Consider the following 16,662-nt stretch of genomic DNA (forward strand, 5'->3'; position numbering starts at 1 on the left):
GGGTACATAGGACTTATAGATTAACTTTTATTTTATTTTTTATGGGGGGAATGGGAGAAAAGAGAGAATTTTGCCGTTGCTTTTTGCGGTTTTTTTTGGACGCCGTTCATCCGGCGGTTTAATTAATGTGTTCATTTTATTGGTCAAGTTGTTACGATTGCTGGGATACCATATATGTGTATGTGTTATTTGTTTTGACACTTTAACTAAATAAAACCACTTTTTGGGTTTTATTTGATTTTAACTGTAATTATTATTCTTTTTTTCCACAAACTTTATTTAACTGATTTACATATTTTTTTTAAGTCCCACCAGGGGACTTCACTATGCGATCTGTTGATTGCATATATAATGCTTTGGTATACTTAGTATACCAAAGCATTATTGCCTGTCAGTGTAAAACTGACAGGCAGCCTGTTAGGTCATGCTTCCGACATGGCCTAACAGGCATTTGCTGAAGACAGACCTGGGGGTCTTTGTTAGGCCCCCGGCTGTCATGGAAACTCGACGGCGACCCGCGATTTGTTTGCGGGGGTGACAGAGGGAGCTCCCTGCCTCTGTCAAACACATTAGATGTCGCTGTCACTATTGACAGCGGCATTTAATGGGTTAAACTGCCGGAATCGGAGTGCGCTTCGATTCCGGCAGTAGCAGCAGGAGCCAGGCTGTGTATAACAGCCGTGCTCCTGCCGCTGATCGTGTGTGTGCAGTGTCAGTACCCGCGCCATCACAGGATGGATATATCCGTCGTCCTGCGCGAACTAGCAGCTGCAGAGGACGGATATATCCGTCTTTCGGCTTTAAGGAGTTAGAGATTTCTGTCACTAGTTTAGTAATGCCCGATCTCCTAGCAGATCTAATAAGCGCTGTCACACTGATAATACTAGTCCCAAAACGTTTATTTTAAAAGTTATAAGCTTTTTTCTAAATATGCAAATGAGCATACTTGACGAATGGGTGTCAATACCAGCGATTCTCCTGAGGTGGAGCTACCTCACAGCCTCTGACGCTGTCCAATTAGTATGAAGCTTCTTCACACAGTGTGAGAGACTGAGACTGGAGGGAAGTTAGCTGGCGCTAACAAACAACCGCTGTGGTGCTGGGCAGGGAAGGGGGAGAAGCTAGATACTGATTGGACAGCGTCGTACAGAAAACATTACACCGCCCAGAGTGAAAAGAAAGATTCACCTCCTATTTGGCTATTATAGCCAAATCAGCAGATTTTGAAAAATTGTCATAAATTTGCAAATAAACATTTTTGAAAAACAAATCACACTGTAGTTATCAGCATCATAGCGCCTATTAGATTAGTTAGGAGATAGGGAATTGATAAACTAGTGACCTTAACATCAGAACATTGCAAACCTCACTCACAAGACACGGAGGCAGGTCTTTCCATCGCTTAAGTAGGTAAGACCATCAGGGACTGTTCATGGATAAGCGCAGAGTCGCTGTGGTGAAGGACCTGCGGCCAGAAGTGTAAACACAGCATGATCTCACGATTGAAACTAAGCTCACTCTGCAGGGAAGGGGAGAAGCTGTATGATGCGGATTGGACAGCCTCATACAGACAAAGACGCCGCCCACAGAGAGAGCAGTGTTACCGCCCCTTTGGCTAGTATAGCCTCATTTGCATATTTAGAAATAAGCTCATAATTTTTAAAATAAATGTTTTGGGACACAATTTTCACTGGAATGATCCTTGTCTCAGCGCCTATTAGAATAGCTAGGAGATTGGCCATTACTAAACTAGTGACAGATCCTCTTTAAGTCAGTTGCATTTTATTTTATTTTTTTCAACAGCATTTAATGTCTTTTTTGGTAAATATGTGTTTTATATAATCACCATTATTTTTATTTTCTTGCTAGTACTGTTCATTTTTTCCTCGCTATTCATCTGTATGAGCTGCAACATGGCTTTATAAGCTCTCAAGCCTTTTTGAATGTAACATTTTTAAATTCTCTTCCTCACTCCCTGTAGCCTTGACAGCCTATTATATTAATGATATACATCTGTGATGGAGTGTTATATATCCGAATATATACATTTTTTTTATTGCTTTTTTCAAATTAAATTTGTAACCTTTGGCAACAAACACTGTTTTTTTGTTTTCTCCCATATTAGTTACTATTTCCGTTCCAACATCATGTTCCAGCATTTGTATGAACTGTTTTGTCCTAGTTACATTATGGAGAAAAATGTATAAACCAGAAAAGAAAATTTCCCTTCAGCAGATTAAGACTTGTGGAAATTAAGCAAAATGTAATGAACAGAAAACAACCAATTAATTAGAGCGCCTAAAGTCAATCTAAACCTTGGAGCTGTTTTAAGCCTTTTGGCTATGTTCACACAGGACAGATATGCTGCATAAAAGCAAACCGCGTATTCGCCCTGGGCGCCGCAGGGAATTCCGGCAGAAAAAACGCATCAAATTTTGGTGCAATTTTTTGGCCCGAATATCCGCTGCGGAAAACTGCACATAAAAAAAACATTTCATACTTATATAGCCATGGTGACGTGACCCTCTACCGTCTTGCAAGCCGGCCTCCTGGGATGATGTTTCATCCCATGTGACCACTGCAGCCTGTGATTGGCTGCAGCGGTCACATGGGATGAAACATCATCCCTGGAGGCCGGCCTGGATGAAGAAGTACAGAATTCTGGGTGAGTATAAGATTGTTATTTTCTAAGTTGTGATTTTTGCGGCGGAATTTTGCCTCAGGATTTACACAAATGGATGAGTGAATGAGCATTTTAAATTCTGCAATATGCTCAGATTTCTGCGCTGATTTTTTTTTTTAACTACTACGTATGGATGGTGTTTTGAAAACCACATCCACATGTATTGTACTAAAAATTTCCATGGATTTTGTGGAATCAGCACTGGAAATCCACAACAATACTGCCACATCTGAACGTGGCCTAAAGGCTTCTGACTTTTAATTGACATTACCTAAATTTTAAATCTCCATTCCCAGCTGCTTCCCGGCCAATGACGAAAGTTGAGTTTGCGCACTGTAGACATTATATGACCGATATGCTTTATTATCTGCAACCAAGCCAGCAACTTATACATGCAGTCAAGTACTTGAAGACGCTGTTGTAATTTCGTAGATTTGTAAGTCACCTTTGTAATTTTTAGGGGGCAACATCGGACATTATTTAAAAAGGTATCATTTCACATTAAATACAGGGCCGCTGATCATATGTTACTTTAAGGCTGCCGTTTTAATCACTGCTTGTTGAGCTCTGATGCAAATCTTGCGTAAAAGGATTGAAATCGGCTTCTAAGAGATCTCCCGTCACGTTTAATAAGGATTATATTCCTTTCATCCAAGCTTCCTTCCCTCAACAGATGTCCACATGTCCCATATATTAGATTTATGGCTATGAGACGTCAGTTCTAGAGAAGAACTCCAATGAAAAGGTCCCTTGAGGACAACTTCTCCTACATACACTTGTATTTTTTCCCAACTAAAAAGTGAAGAAGAAATGTCCTTTTTAGATTTAATTTACTGGTGTTGTTTTCTGTGTATTGTAGAATATGTAATCTCAGATCAGAGTATGGAAAGTGTGTGGAGATCAGATGCGACCTAGTACTGAATTGTATAACATGTATGAACAACACTTTAATCTTACATGTGAACACCAGATATTTTCCATCATAACCTTACAGGTGGATTATACAGGCATGATCCTACTGAGGTTATCCTTCCACTCCAACTACACACACATTGCAGATTGCAAATACGATTCCTCCACCCATGCTATATGTGGCAATGCCGCCCTTGTAGCCCCACTCTAAAGAGGCTGTCCAGTAATAAAGGGGTATTCACAAGTCACACGTGTATGGCATATGGCCAGCTCTATGTGAAAAAGGCTGTTTCCGTAACTCCCATAGACAATTAAGAGAGCCGTGCACATGCGTGGCCACCTCTCCATTCATTCTCCGCCTGTGGATGCCCCATAAATGCGAGAGTTGGGAATACGCCTTTAAAAAACAACAACAAACATGGCTGCTTTCAGAAACCGCTCCACACCTGTCCGCAGATTGTATGTGATATTGAAGCTGAGCCTATTTCACTTTAAGGGTATGTGCACACACACTAAATACGTCCGTAATTGACGGACGTATTTCGGCCGCAAGTCCCGGACCGAACACAGTGCAGGGAGCCGGGCTCCTAGCATCATACTTATGTACGATGCTAGGAGTCCCTGCCTCGCTGCAGGACAACTGTCCCGTACTGAAAACATGATTACAGTACGGGACAGTTGTCCTGCAGCGAGGCAGAGACTCCTAGCATCGTACATAAGTATGATGCTAGGAGCCCGGCTCCCTGCACTGTGTTCGGTCCGGGACTTGCGGCCGAAAAACGTCCGTCAATTACGGACGTAATTAGTGTGTGTGCACATACCCTAATGGAGCTGACCTACAATACCAGACCCAACTTTAGTACAGGTGTAGTGCTGTTTTTGAAACAAAGTGGTCATGTGTTTCTAGTTATGGACATCCCCTTTAATTTGCCTTGTTAAATACTGGAATGTTTCTTTGGGAGTACTCTATCCTTTGAAGAAAAAGTTGAATTGCATGTAGGGTACTTTTTCAGACTATTTTCTATTAAAAACAATCACTCTGGGTGTTGTGTTTTTTTTTTTTTGACCTTTAGTAGTACTTTTCATTGCCCCGAAGCACCAGCCTGTCACTGTCTATTGCTGCTATCCAGTGAGGTCAATGCATACCCAAGCATCGCTACTCCCACGAAATGGTAACGTATACCTCAAATATACAGTATGCTACGTGAGTGTTTTTATGAAAATCATTTTATTATCTGCTTGGTTTGTAACAGGTCTTATTTCTACTGGTCAAACGATGGCAACAATTAACTTAGAGGGGTTGTCAAGTCCCTAAAGATTGATGGCCTATCCTCAGGAGAGGCGATCGATATCTGATTGGTCGAGGTCCGACTGCCGGGGACCCCTTCCGATCAGCTGTTTTGAAGAGAGTACAGCGCTCGTACGACCGCTGCTTCCCCTTCATTCCGGTCACTTGCTCACACTGTCAAACACGGCAGTAGCGGCGGTTCACAGTATTACAACCTTCTCCCATTGAAGTGAATGGGAGAAGACTGTAATACTGTGAACCGCCGCTACAAGTGTTTCGACTAATCACACCATAAAAAAAAAATATATATATGTTTACCTAAAAATCACTAGCACTAAGACGTCGTCTTTCTTTCTCTTGCCGAGAATGTTTCTAGGGGACAACATCGTAATACATTATGTGTTGGAGCATAACACACAAATATCTGTAACAAATCATAAAATTCTATGTGCCATATGATGATGTAGGATAAGATGCTTTGTTTTTGCCGTGGTTTTGTTAAAGAGTTTTCTTATTATTAACATTTATCATGTATCCACTGGTGTTTCCGTCATTCCGGTAAAATTTCAATGAAGCGACAGCGCAAATGTGTGACCGCTGCTCCATTCAAAATCCCGCTCGTGATTGTTCGTAAGATAACGGGGGGTCCTAGTGATGAGGCACCCAGCGATCGTACATTTATTACAAACTATTACCAAAAAATTTAAATCCCCATTGTATGTGTAGATTAAAATATCAATACTGTATTGCTCTACAGTGGTTATTGTTTTTATATGCACTCTTGTTATGCTGCATTCCCCCCCCCCCCCCCACACTGATTTATAGAACAAAAAAGCATGTGTCTACCCTTAGTAGGATTCCAGGAAAAAATGTAACATATGAAAAATCATATATGATATGACAGAAAGCCTATTTGTCACTTGTATGACAGATTTATTTTTGTCAAAGAAAAACCAGTCTCGTTGGAGTTTTAAAATTTTGAACATTTTTGAAAAAGGGCAGGGTGTGGGAAATATCACAAATCTGAAAATACAGGAATTTTGGATGACTGAGCAAATAACTTATTTAAAATAGGTAGATAATTCAGTCAAAAGCCTATAACCAAAAACTGAAGACTGCTTTTTGTCTAAGGGTATGTGCACACACACTAATTACGTCCGTAATGTACGGACGTATTTCGGCAGCAAGTTCCGGACCGAACTCAGTGCAGGGAGCCGGGCTCCTAGCATCATAGTTATGTACGATGCTAGGAGTCCCTGCCTCGCTGCAGGACAACTGTCCCGTACTGAAAACATGATTACAGAACGGGACAGTTGTCCTGCAGAGAGGCAGGGACTCCTAGCATCGTACATAACTATGATGCTAGGAGCCCGGCTCCCTGCACTGAGTTCGGTCCGGAACTTGGGGCCGAAATACGTCCGTATATTACGGACGTAATTAGTGTGTGTGCACATACCCTAAGGGTATGTTCACACGCTGAGCCAAAAACGTCTGAAAATACGGAGCTGTTTTCAAGGGAAAACAGCACCTGATTTTCAGACGTTTTTTGAGCAACTCACGTTTTTCGCTGCGTTTTCGCGCCGTTTTCACTCCATTTTTTGGAGCTGTTTTCAATAGAGTCTATGAGAAAACGGCTCCAAAAACGTCCCAAGAAGTGTCCTGCACTTCTTTTGACGAGGCTGTAATTTTACGCGTCGTCTTTTGACAGCTGTCAAACGACGCGTAAATTACAGGTCGTCGGCAAACCCATTCAAATGAATGGGCAGATGTTCGCCGACGTATTGGAGCCGTATTTTCAGACGTAAATCGAGGCATAATACGCCTCGTTTACTCCTGAAAATAGGTCGTGTGAACCCAGCCTAAATGTTCGCACCTTTACTCCATGCTCCAAATGGGTTTACGATTTAGTAATTGCATGTTCAATAAATGAGTGCCACCTGCGCTTACTAAATGCAGTTATAGTAGATGACTATCAAAAATGCTTACGGCTGGTTTGTAGATTTATCCGCTTTCTGTGCGGTCAAGCCAGGGATATAGAATTGTGATTTTCATCCATTGTACGGCAAATAAAATATTCTCTTGTTACGTGATCCTCATATTAAGCAACACAATTAGGATTGAGTATGGATAAGGCTTCTTTCACACTACCGTTAATCTACGTTTACCTCTCTACCATCAGAGGAAGAGAGGATCGAAAGATTAAACGGTTCCGTTAGAATTAGCATTTAATTTAATGGTAATTCTTTTGTTTCGGTTGCTTTCCGTTTGTCTCCATTCACTATGTATGTTTTTTTCACGGAAACAAAAGTTCTGCAGACTGCACTTTTGCTTCCGTAAAAAAACCGGAAACCTAGCGAACCGTTGCTTTCCGTTTAATCTTTTGATCCTCTCTTCCTCTGACGGAAGAGAGGTAAACGTATATTAACGGTAGTGTGAACTTAGCTTTAGGCTGCGTTTAGAAGGCTGTAATGCATTTAAGGCATTTTAGTGTCCATATCATAACCGCAACACCTGGACAGCCCGTGGATCGTGGATTAAACCGAACCAAATTTAGACAACCATAGATTGGGTTCTAGGTGACCTAAATTTGGTTCTGTTGCGTCTTTAGGCTTGGACTATACATTTTGCTTGCAATGTCTTGCCATGTATTCTTGAAAAAAAATTGCCTGCAATAAGTAAATCGCATCACAGGAGATCACATGCCTGAAAGAATGAACACAAAAGCCCAGTCCAGTTTACACTTCGCATTTTGTTTCAGTTATTTTTTAATCAAAAACGAGTGGAGCCTAAAAGTAGGGGAAATATAATTGAAAGCTTTAGGCCGGGTTCCCACGAGTCGGAAACGCTGCGTGAATTTTACGGACAAAATTTCCGCTGCGTAAAAAAGCGCTCATACTTACCCCCTACCTCCTTTGACGTCCGCTCCGGCCTCCTACGATGACGTTGCAGGCCATGTGAAGCTGCAGCCTGTGATTGGCTCCAGTGGTCATATGGGATGAAACGTCATCCCAGGAGGCCGGACTGCAGGAAGAAGGGCTTTCTGGGTAAGCATGATTTTTTTTTTTTCGGAGTTGCGATTTTTGTGGCGTAATCACTGCGATTAAACCACGAAAATCGGAAGACTTGGCTTTCTGTTGCGGGTTTTGCATCCCCATTGAATTCAATAGGGAAAACCCGCAACAGAAAATCAACAAAAAACGCAGCGTAAATTGACATTCTGCGGAATTAAATTCCACACTGCAGGTCAATTTATTAACGTTTACGCTGCGGTTTTTCCCCTGCAGCGTAGCCCTGGGATTTTCTTAATCTCATCCACTTTGCTGCTACTGTAAATGCTGCGGAATTTCCACACACAAGTCTATTGCGGAAATTCTGCAGTGTTTAAGCTACGTGGGAACTCGGCCTTAGGGTATGTTAACACGTGGCAGAATCGTTGCAGAAATTATTCTATACATGAGGTCTGTAAAAATTCATGCACTTTTTTCCAGCTTTTTAGATTGCCAGAAAAAAAAATCAGTGTGTGTGTAACACCTCTTGCACACGACCGAGTTCGGGCCGTGAAAAACAGTCCGTGTGCGGCTGGATATCCCGTCCCGACCGCGGTACAGGGGAACGGGACTCCTGGCATCATAGACATTTATGATGCTAGGAGTCCCTGCCTCCCCACGGAACTGATGTTCCGTACTGTATCGTTTTGTTCAGTATGGAACAGCAGTTCCATGGGGAGGCAGGGACTCCTAGCATCATAAATGTCTATGACTGCAAGGACCCATTATCCACTTCACCTGCCCAGGACCTTAACCATCCTTCTTTGAATTAACACACCAACACCTTCTTTATGGAAATGTGGAAGTGGCCACAGCTTTATTCTTATTTACAAACATCGGCATGAAGACATATATATATATATATTTATTTTTCTCTCCTCCTGAAATGCCGATGCTCCCTGTCTCCATCAGGCATGTAGGGTGCTACCTCCGTCTTCATCTGCCGTACTTTTCCGCCAGCTGTGACATCTACGAAAAAAACAGAAAAAACGCCAGAACAAGAATATAACCGTAGAAAAATTTTCCAAAAACAAAACCAAAAACCACCAGGGGAGGGAGGGCGGGTGTTTCTTCCACTGCAGCTTGAAGGTAAGAGGGCTTTCTGCTCCAAACCCCTGCCTTATATCTTCTTAACCACGCCCCTATTACCCCTTGTTAACCAATCCTGGTCCTGGGCATTATTTTAAACCGTTCCATCCTTTCTTAACCCCTTGCAGTCCCTGACACTCTCCCTAGGCGCTTCAGTGTCTGCAAGATGCCAGGAGTCCCGTTCACCTGTACCGCGGTCGGGCCGGGAAATGCGTCCGACACACTGACCATTTTTCACGGCCCGAACTCTGACGTGTGCAAGAGGTGTAAGGCCTCCTACACACACTGGCAATTTAAACTGCATCAAAATACGCTTCTTTAAGACGCTAGTATTATGAAAATGTAACGTGTTTCATAAGGCGTCTAGTGACGATTTTGGTAGTATTTTTAATTTGGTGTCATTTAATATATGCTTTTTTTTCCGGTGTTTATGAAGTCCTATATATTTGCGGAGAAGCCTATGGGAACAATGCCATAGCTTAGCAAAACAAAACGCCATACCCAGAGCATGATGCTACATTTTAGAGAAAATGCCACTGACTGCAGTTTTTTAAGCAATTTGCTGTTTTTTAGGTAATTTTGCAAACAAAAATGCAGTGTTTTGTAGTGCTTGTGATATTTTACTATAGACTATAATATAAGAGCTGGCCGCACCAAAAAAAGCACCACAAAACGCTTAGAAAAATGTGTGTGAATCCAGCCTAAGGTCTTATTCACACAAGCGTATTTCACGTCCGTGTTACGCGCGTTAAAACAACGGACGTCACACGGACCTATGCAATTCAATGGGCCCATTCAGATGAGTTTTTCACGCAGCGTGCGTCCGCTGCGTGAAACTCACTGCATGTTCTATCCTTGTGCGTTTTTTCCGAGTGCGTAAAAATCACAGACAGCACATGAACGTCATCCGTGTGCTGTCCGTAATTCACGCAACAGTTGCTAAAGAAATAAGAAAAATAAAAACCCTTCCTTCAGTTTTTTTTGCTGATGTAAAATACGGATGACATACGCGTGTAAAAAAACACATATGCGCACCGTACACTGATGTCACGCAGAACTGCAACGCAATTAAAACGCGTTATTTACGTGCACAAAACTGACACGTTCGTGTGAATAAGGCCTAAGGGTATGTACACACACAAAATCAAAAACGCATGAAAATACGGAGCTGTTTTCAAGGGAAAACAGCTCCTGATTTTCAACCGTTTTTTAAGCAAACTCGCGTTTTTTTATGGCCGTTTTTGGAGCTGTTTTTCTATAGAGTCAATGAACAACTGCTCCAAAAACGGCTCAAGAAGTGGCATGCACTTCTTTTTCGCGGCTGTTTTTTTTACGCTGCCTTTTTTCAAAACGGCCGCGTAAAAAAACGCCCTGTCGGAACAGAACGCCGTTTTTCCCATTGAACTCAATGGGCAGATGTTTGGAGGCGTTGTGCTTCCGTTTTTTCTGCCGTTCACGGGCCGAAAAACGGCCGAAAGTAAGCCGTGTGAACATATCCTAACACATGCAGTCTTTGTGGCTGTTTTTAGAGCCAAAACCAGGAGTGGCACCAAAGGGAATGGGAAATAATGGAAGGACTATTATGTTCTCATCCTGCTGGATCCATTTTTGGCTTTGAGCAAATTTTGCTGCAGTTTTTTGTGGCAATCACCGCAAGCTGCATAAAAAAAGCTACGTGTTTCCAGCTGAAGGACAGGATCACACACAGTTTTGTTGGCAGTTTTTGGCGTCAAAAGCGTCCCAAATCTGCCTCCCATTGATTTCTATAGGAATCAGATGTGTTTTTATTTCAGGATGTTTTTTTTCTGCTTGCTGGAAAAATAAAAGCGTCCTGCTCTACCTTGGGGCGAATTCCACTCTTGAACCTCCCATTGAAATCAATTAGAGGCAGAAAAAAACAGCGGCATGCGGCTCAACGCTTTTTATTCCTCCCTTTTCTTGTAAAAAAATAAAAATAAAAATTGAAAATGAATGTTTCCCAACCAAAAAAAAGCCGTTCAAAATCTGCCTCGAAAACAGCCTGCATTTAAAAAAACAGCTCCAGAATCCTGAAGGCAGTTTGGAGGCAGATATTTCTTTCTGCTTGACAAAAAAAACAACCTCTGTATAAACAAACTCAGTCTTTTGAGTCAAACCTAGAAGTAGATCCAAAAGGAAGTAAAGGTATAAAGAAAAGACTGATGCATCTCCTTTAGGCCGGATTCACACGAGCGTGTGCGTTTTGCGCACGCAAAAAAACGCTGCGTTTTGCGTGCGCAAAAGGCACTTAACAGCTCCGTGTGTCAGCCCCGTCTGATGCGCGGCTGCGTGATTTTCGCGCAGCCGCCATCATTATGACACTCCGTTTGGATGTTTGTAAACAGAAAAGCACATTCATAGTTTGACAGCTGTTGCGCGAATCACGCTGTTCGCACAGAAGTGCTGCCGTGTGGTGCGCGTGATTTTCACGCACCCATTGACTTCAATGGGTGCGTGATGCGCGAAATACGCACAAAGAACGGACATGTCGTGAGTTTTTCGCAGCGGACTCACGCTGCATAAAAATCACGCAACTGTCTGCACGGCCCCATAGACTAATATAGGTCCGTGCGACGCGCGTATATCCCGTTCGTCTGAATAAGCCCTTATTTTGTGTTCACTCCTGTGCTTGGCTTGCATCAAAACTGTGTGTATCCCTGGCCCAGGGGTATATTCACACAGTGCAGTTTTTAAAGCCACAACCAGGAGTGACCCGAGCCGCAAATCACGGCCACGCACACCACTACGGTCATGTGCATGAGGCCTTAATGTCCGTGTGGTTTTCATGTGTCATCGTTTTTTTTCTCATCCGTGTTTCTCCACTTCAAGCACATCCCGATTTTGCATTTCTTTTCTTTTTTTCTGCATTTGTCTAGCAACTTATCCTTGAAAACGGACTGCGCACATGTTGTTTATGTGCTGTCCGTTTTTTTTCACAAACACAATAGACTTTAATGGGCAAGTCTAGTATGCAAAAACAGACCAGAATAGGACATGCAGTGAGTTTCTTGCAACGAATGCGCGCTCTGTGAGAAAAAAACGAAACCACAATTGTACAATTGCCACAATTGTAAATTGTAAATTGCCCAATTGTAAATGGCCCAATTGACTTGTGTGGGTCAGTCTCACATGGCGTATTTGCCTTGTAACTTTACAATGTAAGCCTATGAGAAAAATATTCAGCAATGCAAGAAATTGAGAAATCTGTCTGTTGCGGAATATTTTGCGGACTGTTTTTCTTCATATTTTTATACTGCGGAAATACAAAGCAAATACGCCATTTGTGACTGCTTGCCTAGGCCGTAAATTAATCGGTTCAAAGTAAAACTTCACACAAGTGCATCATACGGGCACATTTCTGCACCTATATTATGGCCACAAATCCTGCCCCCGACCCCAACTAATAAGAAGATTTAAAAAGACGGATGCAAAATACTGATCAAATATGCAAGTGCAAATGCGTTTTTGCTGTAATACCTAATGTAGCAGGCAGAGAAACTAGATTTAGGCCGAATTCACGCGGCCGTGCTTGGTCCGTGAGATACGGACCGTATGTCGGCTACATTTCCCGGAACGACCACCGTTCAGGTAGCCGGGCTCCTAGCGTCATAGTTATCTATGATGCTAGAAGTCTCTGTCTCGCTGCGGGAATACTGTCCTGTACTATAATCATGTTTTCACTACGAGACAGTATTCCTGCGGGGAGGCAGGGACTTATAACTATGATGCTAGGAGTCTGGCTCCCTGAACTGTATTCGGTCTGGGAAATATGCAACAAACACGGCTGTGTGAATCCGTCCTTAGGGTCAGTTCACATGTTGCGTAAATACTGTGGATTTTTCGCAACGGAACTCGTTGCAGAAAATCCGCAGTAAATACAGTAACAGCAAAGTGGATGAGATTGAAAAAGTCTCATCCACACGCTGCGGAAATACCGCTCAGAAATTGACCTGTAATGCAGAAATTCATTCTGGAGCACGTCAATTGTCTTTACGTAAACGCTGCTTATATGTTGCGGGATTTCCCGATTGAATTCAATGGGGATGTAAATCCTGCATCAAATAGCAGTTCCTTTTTTTTGCGGCGGGTTTGCAAAAAATGAACCTTAAACTTACCTGGGAGTCTGTGTTTCATCCTCCTGGGATGACGCTTCATCTCATTTGACCGCCGCTGCAGCCAATCACAGGCTGCAGCGGTTTCCTGGGAAGAGACGTCATCCCAGGAGGCCGGTCTGCTAGCTTGCCGAGTAAGTGCTGCAGTTTTTCGCAGCAGACATTTCGGGTGAAAAACTGCAAAACTGTGCTTTTTCGACCGGAATTCCCTGCGGCGCACAGGACGGATGCGCTGCGTGCTATTACACAGTGTATCTGCCACATGTGAACTTATGGCTGTATTCACGTGCAGCCTTTACTTGCGTTTTCGGTGGCTTTTTTCACAGTGTTTCTTTCCCCAAAAAGACGCTGCGGCCAGATGTTACTTTAAAGTCTATGGTAAAATATGAGAGCGCTTACATACACAGCGTAAGGGTTTGTGGCGGTTTTGGGTCAGTGGTGTTTTTTTTGTTTTTTTCCAAACGCAGCATGCTTTGGGTATGGCGCTTTTTCTAGTGTTTTCCCATAGACTTCTCCATAGGGCTGTGCCAGGGAAAATGCATGTATATAAGGACCCTAAATAAAAAATGCCACCATAAAGTTCCATTCATCTGAATGGGGTTGTTCCTGTAGCAAGCGCAAAATCTGCAGCGTGTGCATGGGGACCTTAAAAGACTGCAGGTTTTACATGTGTTTTTCATGCAGTTAAAAACGCCAGACCTCCATGTGTTAAAGAGGCCTTATATAGCGTTTCATTATTCTCCTGTCCTGCAACATTGTTTACCTACAACTCTCTTTTTCCAGCATGGAAAATAAAACACACATCATCACTACAAAGGAAATGTTTTATTAGTCACCAGATGAACGTTTTTCTGCAGCATAATTATATACATATGGACTAAGGACTGATGATTACAATGATGTCTTGTTTATGGAAATGAGTGTAGACAGGGCAGTTAAATGAGCCTAATGCCTTATTCAGACGAGCGTATAAATCTGCCTTGTGACGGACCTCTCTTTTTTTTTTTTTTTTTTTTGTTACGGCCGTTAGATGGCTACGTGTAATTCTATGGGGCTACTCACACGGTCGTCGTTTTAACGGACCGTGTGAAAGGCCTGTGGAAAAAGATAGGACTTGTCCTATTTTTTTCCGTTTTCTCGCATCCCTCCATGGACTCCGGTCTATGAGGGATCCCTAAAAACGGGTTTGAATCGGGGGTGAAAAGCGGCCATTTTTTCACAGCTGATTTGACACACACTCGTTTGAAGAAGGTTAAGGCTGGGTTCACACATTGCTGTCAAAATTTTAAAAAAATTGCCGCAGCGGAATTCTATGCGGAAATTCTGCAGCATTTACAGTAGCAGCAAAGTGGATGAGATTTAGAAAATCTCATCCCAACAATGCGAGGAAAAAAAACCACAGCGTAAATGTTAATAAATTGACCTGCGGTGTGGCATTTATATCTGCAGCATGTTAGTTTATGCTGTGTCTTAGTTGATTTTCCGTTGCGGGTTTTCCCCATTGAATTCAATGGCGATGCAAATCTCGCAACAGAAAGCCAAGTGTTGCGATTTTTGCGGTGTATTCGCAGCGATTATGCCACACAAAAAAATCGCAACTACGGAAAAAGAAATAAAACAACTCAGAAGTCTGTGTTTCGTCGTCCAGTCCGGCCTTCTGGGATGACGTTGCATCCCATGTGACCGATGCACCCAATCACAAGACCGGACTGCACAGGAGAGACGCGTCGCCATAACAATGGCCTAGGTAAGTATGAGCACTTTTTACTGCTGCTTTCCGCAGCAGAAAATCCGTCGGACAAAATGCACCACAAAGTGGTACGACGTGAAACGGTCATAGGCCAGCTGTCTTGTCCGTGTCGTGTTATGCCTGCCTCTGTTTGTTGAATTAAAACACCTTTGGAAAGCTGTGAGGGCCGTGCAGTCCCTTTTCTTCAAGTTGTGTATCTGTTTATATCTTTCTACTACGAGCACAGAGCACCAGCGATTAAAGGTGATCGTACCACAAGTCCCAGCAAACACGCAATCCTGTGACGCCACAAGTGAAGGTAGTGCCAACCATTTACTCTCTTATCTTTTTAAATTGATAGACTCTAAGGGCAAATGATTGGGTTCAAAGTCCCCTCCAAATGGGGTTGTCTATTGTTGGATCATTGGGGCCCATTATTGTGCCAGGGCTCCCCTGGTGGGCCATTCCAACCCTGGCTGCACAGTTAAACGGCACGTGTTTCACCTGGAAAAAAGAATAACAACATTACAAAGCCGTGGTAAAACGCGTGCAGTTTTTGACCACACGACTGAGTAGTTAGTAGACCTAAGTTCCAGGAGATGACGAGCCTCCCTATAATGCGATTACACGTATGATTGTCCATGCTATCATGTTGAGCTTCAGGGAGCGGGGTGGAGAAATTGGGAAACCTCTTAAAGAGCTTGCTCCACCCCTGGTGCGAATAACCACAGTTGGTCCTGCGTCAGTTTCTTTTGTTTTGTTAGTACTTGGATGAGGGAAGTTTTCCTCTGTAGTCAGATACTTCCTCATTCTCGTCTGTGCTCCGCACAGTATTCAGCCTCCAGTCCCATCTGTCTAATGTTTCACTCTGATTTCTTTTTAACCCTGGGCTACAATAAAACTAGTGCAGCGGGTCCCACCCAGGAAGGAGCCTTGTGAGCTGCTGTGGAAGGCAAAACCAAGCTGGGGGTGAAAACACCTTTTTCTGCAAAGTGGAATCCACTCTCCAGCGAAGCCCTGCGTGAGCCGGCTGCCTCCCTGATCTGCGCTGTATAGAGTTGGCTCTTACTGGGAAAGAAGAAACTTCACAGATCTCAGGCGTGGAACATAAGCAAACGTCTCATTGCTGATGGACGCTTGGATTTAAGCAGCAACAGGAGCCTGGGAAGTTTGGAATTAGTGGAAACCTACCAGCTGCCTTTCAGAACTCACCCCCCAGGCAGGCCCAAGGTAAGACGCTTACTTAGTGAATACCAATGTCAGGATAGTTAATGTCACTCCAGACTTCTTAATAAAATAAATACATTGTATAGGCAAAGATGTAACTAATATAATTATATGCCTATGATATAATGCACTTTGTCATCCTCTCAGTTACGTAAATGTTTACGGTGAATCGCCACTTGTTTGAGAATTGTTTATATCAGAAATTTTCTAATATATTATTATTGTAATCGCCCTTCCTACACCTCCGTGTACCGTGTGTCGCTATATGGTGCCTCCGTAAGTATGCATATAATAGAGCATGCCACAATTAATTTTCTCACAGATTCATATGAGGCACGCAGTGGTGCAGTATAGACCCATAGAAGGCTGAGCGCTGTATTATGGATCTGTACAATGTAGATCTGTAATATGGCCATGTACGTGAGACCTTACTAGCAGAGCGATCCCTATAGTAAATTCCATCTGTGGCTGTACTCTAGGTGGTGCCCACCGTATACAGAGCGATTTATATTCTATGAATGGGTTTAGCAGATAAGTTGGTCATATGTCCACTGCTG

General features: G+C 42.9%; 1 protein-coding gene across 2 annotated transcripts in view; it reads left to right on the top strand.

Moving 5' to 3' along the window:
- The first annotated feature begins 15,692 nt into the window (after positions 1–15,692).
- PAPLN (papilin, proteoglycan like sulfated glycoprotein) overlaps positions 15,693–16,662 on the top strand; it is a 93,572-nt gene continuing 92,602 nt past the window's right edge. For both annotated transcript variants that reach the window (XM_075843355.1, XM_075843356.1), the window contains exon 1: positions 15,693–16,108. The gene's annotated coding sequence lies outside the window, so the exon portion shown is untranslated. The remainder of the gene's footprint in view (positions 16,109–16,662) is intronic.

This window comes from Rhinoderma darwinii, chromosome 12 (assembly GCF_050947455.1).
Source record: "Rhinoderma darwinii isolate aRhiDar2 chromosome 12, aRhiDar2.hap1, whole genome shotgun sequence".
Classification (NCBI taxonomy): domain Eukaryota; kingdom Metazoa; phylum Chordata; class Amphibia; order Anura; family Rhinodermatidae; genus Rhinoderma; species Rhinoderma darwinii.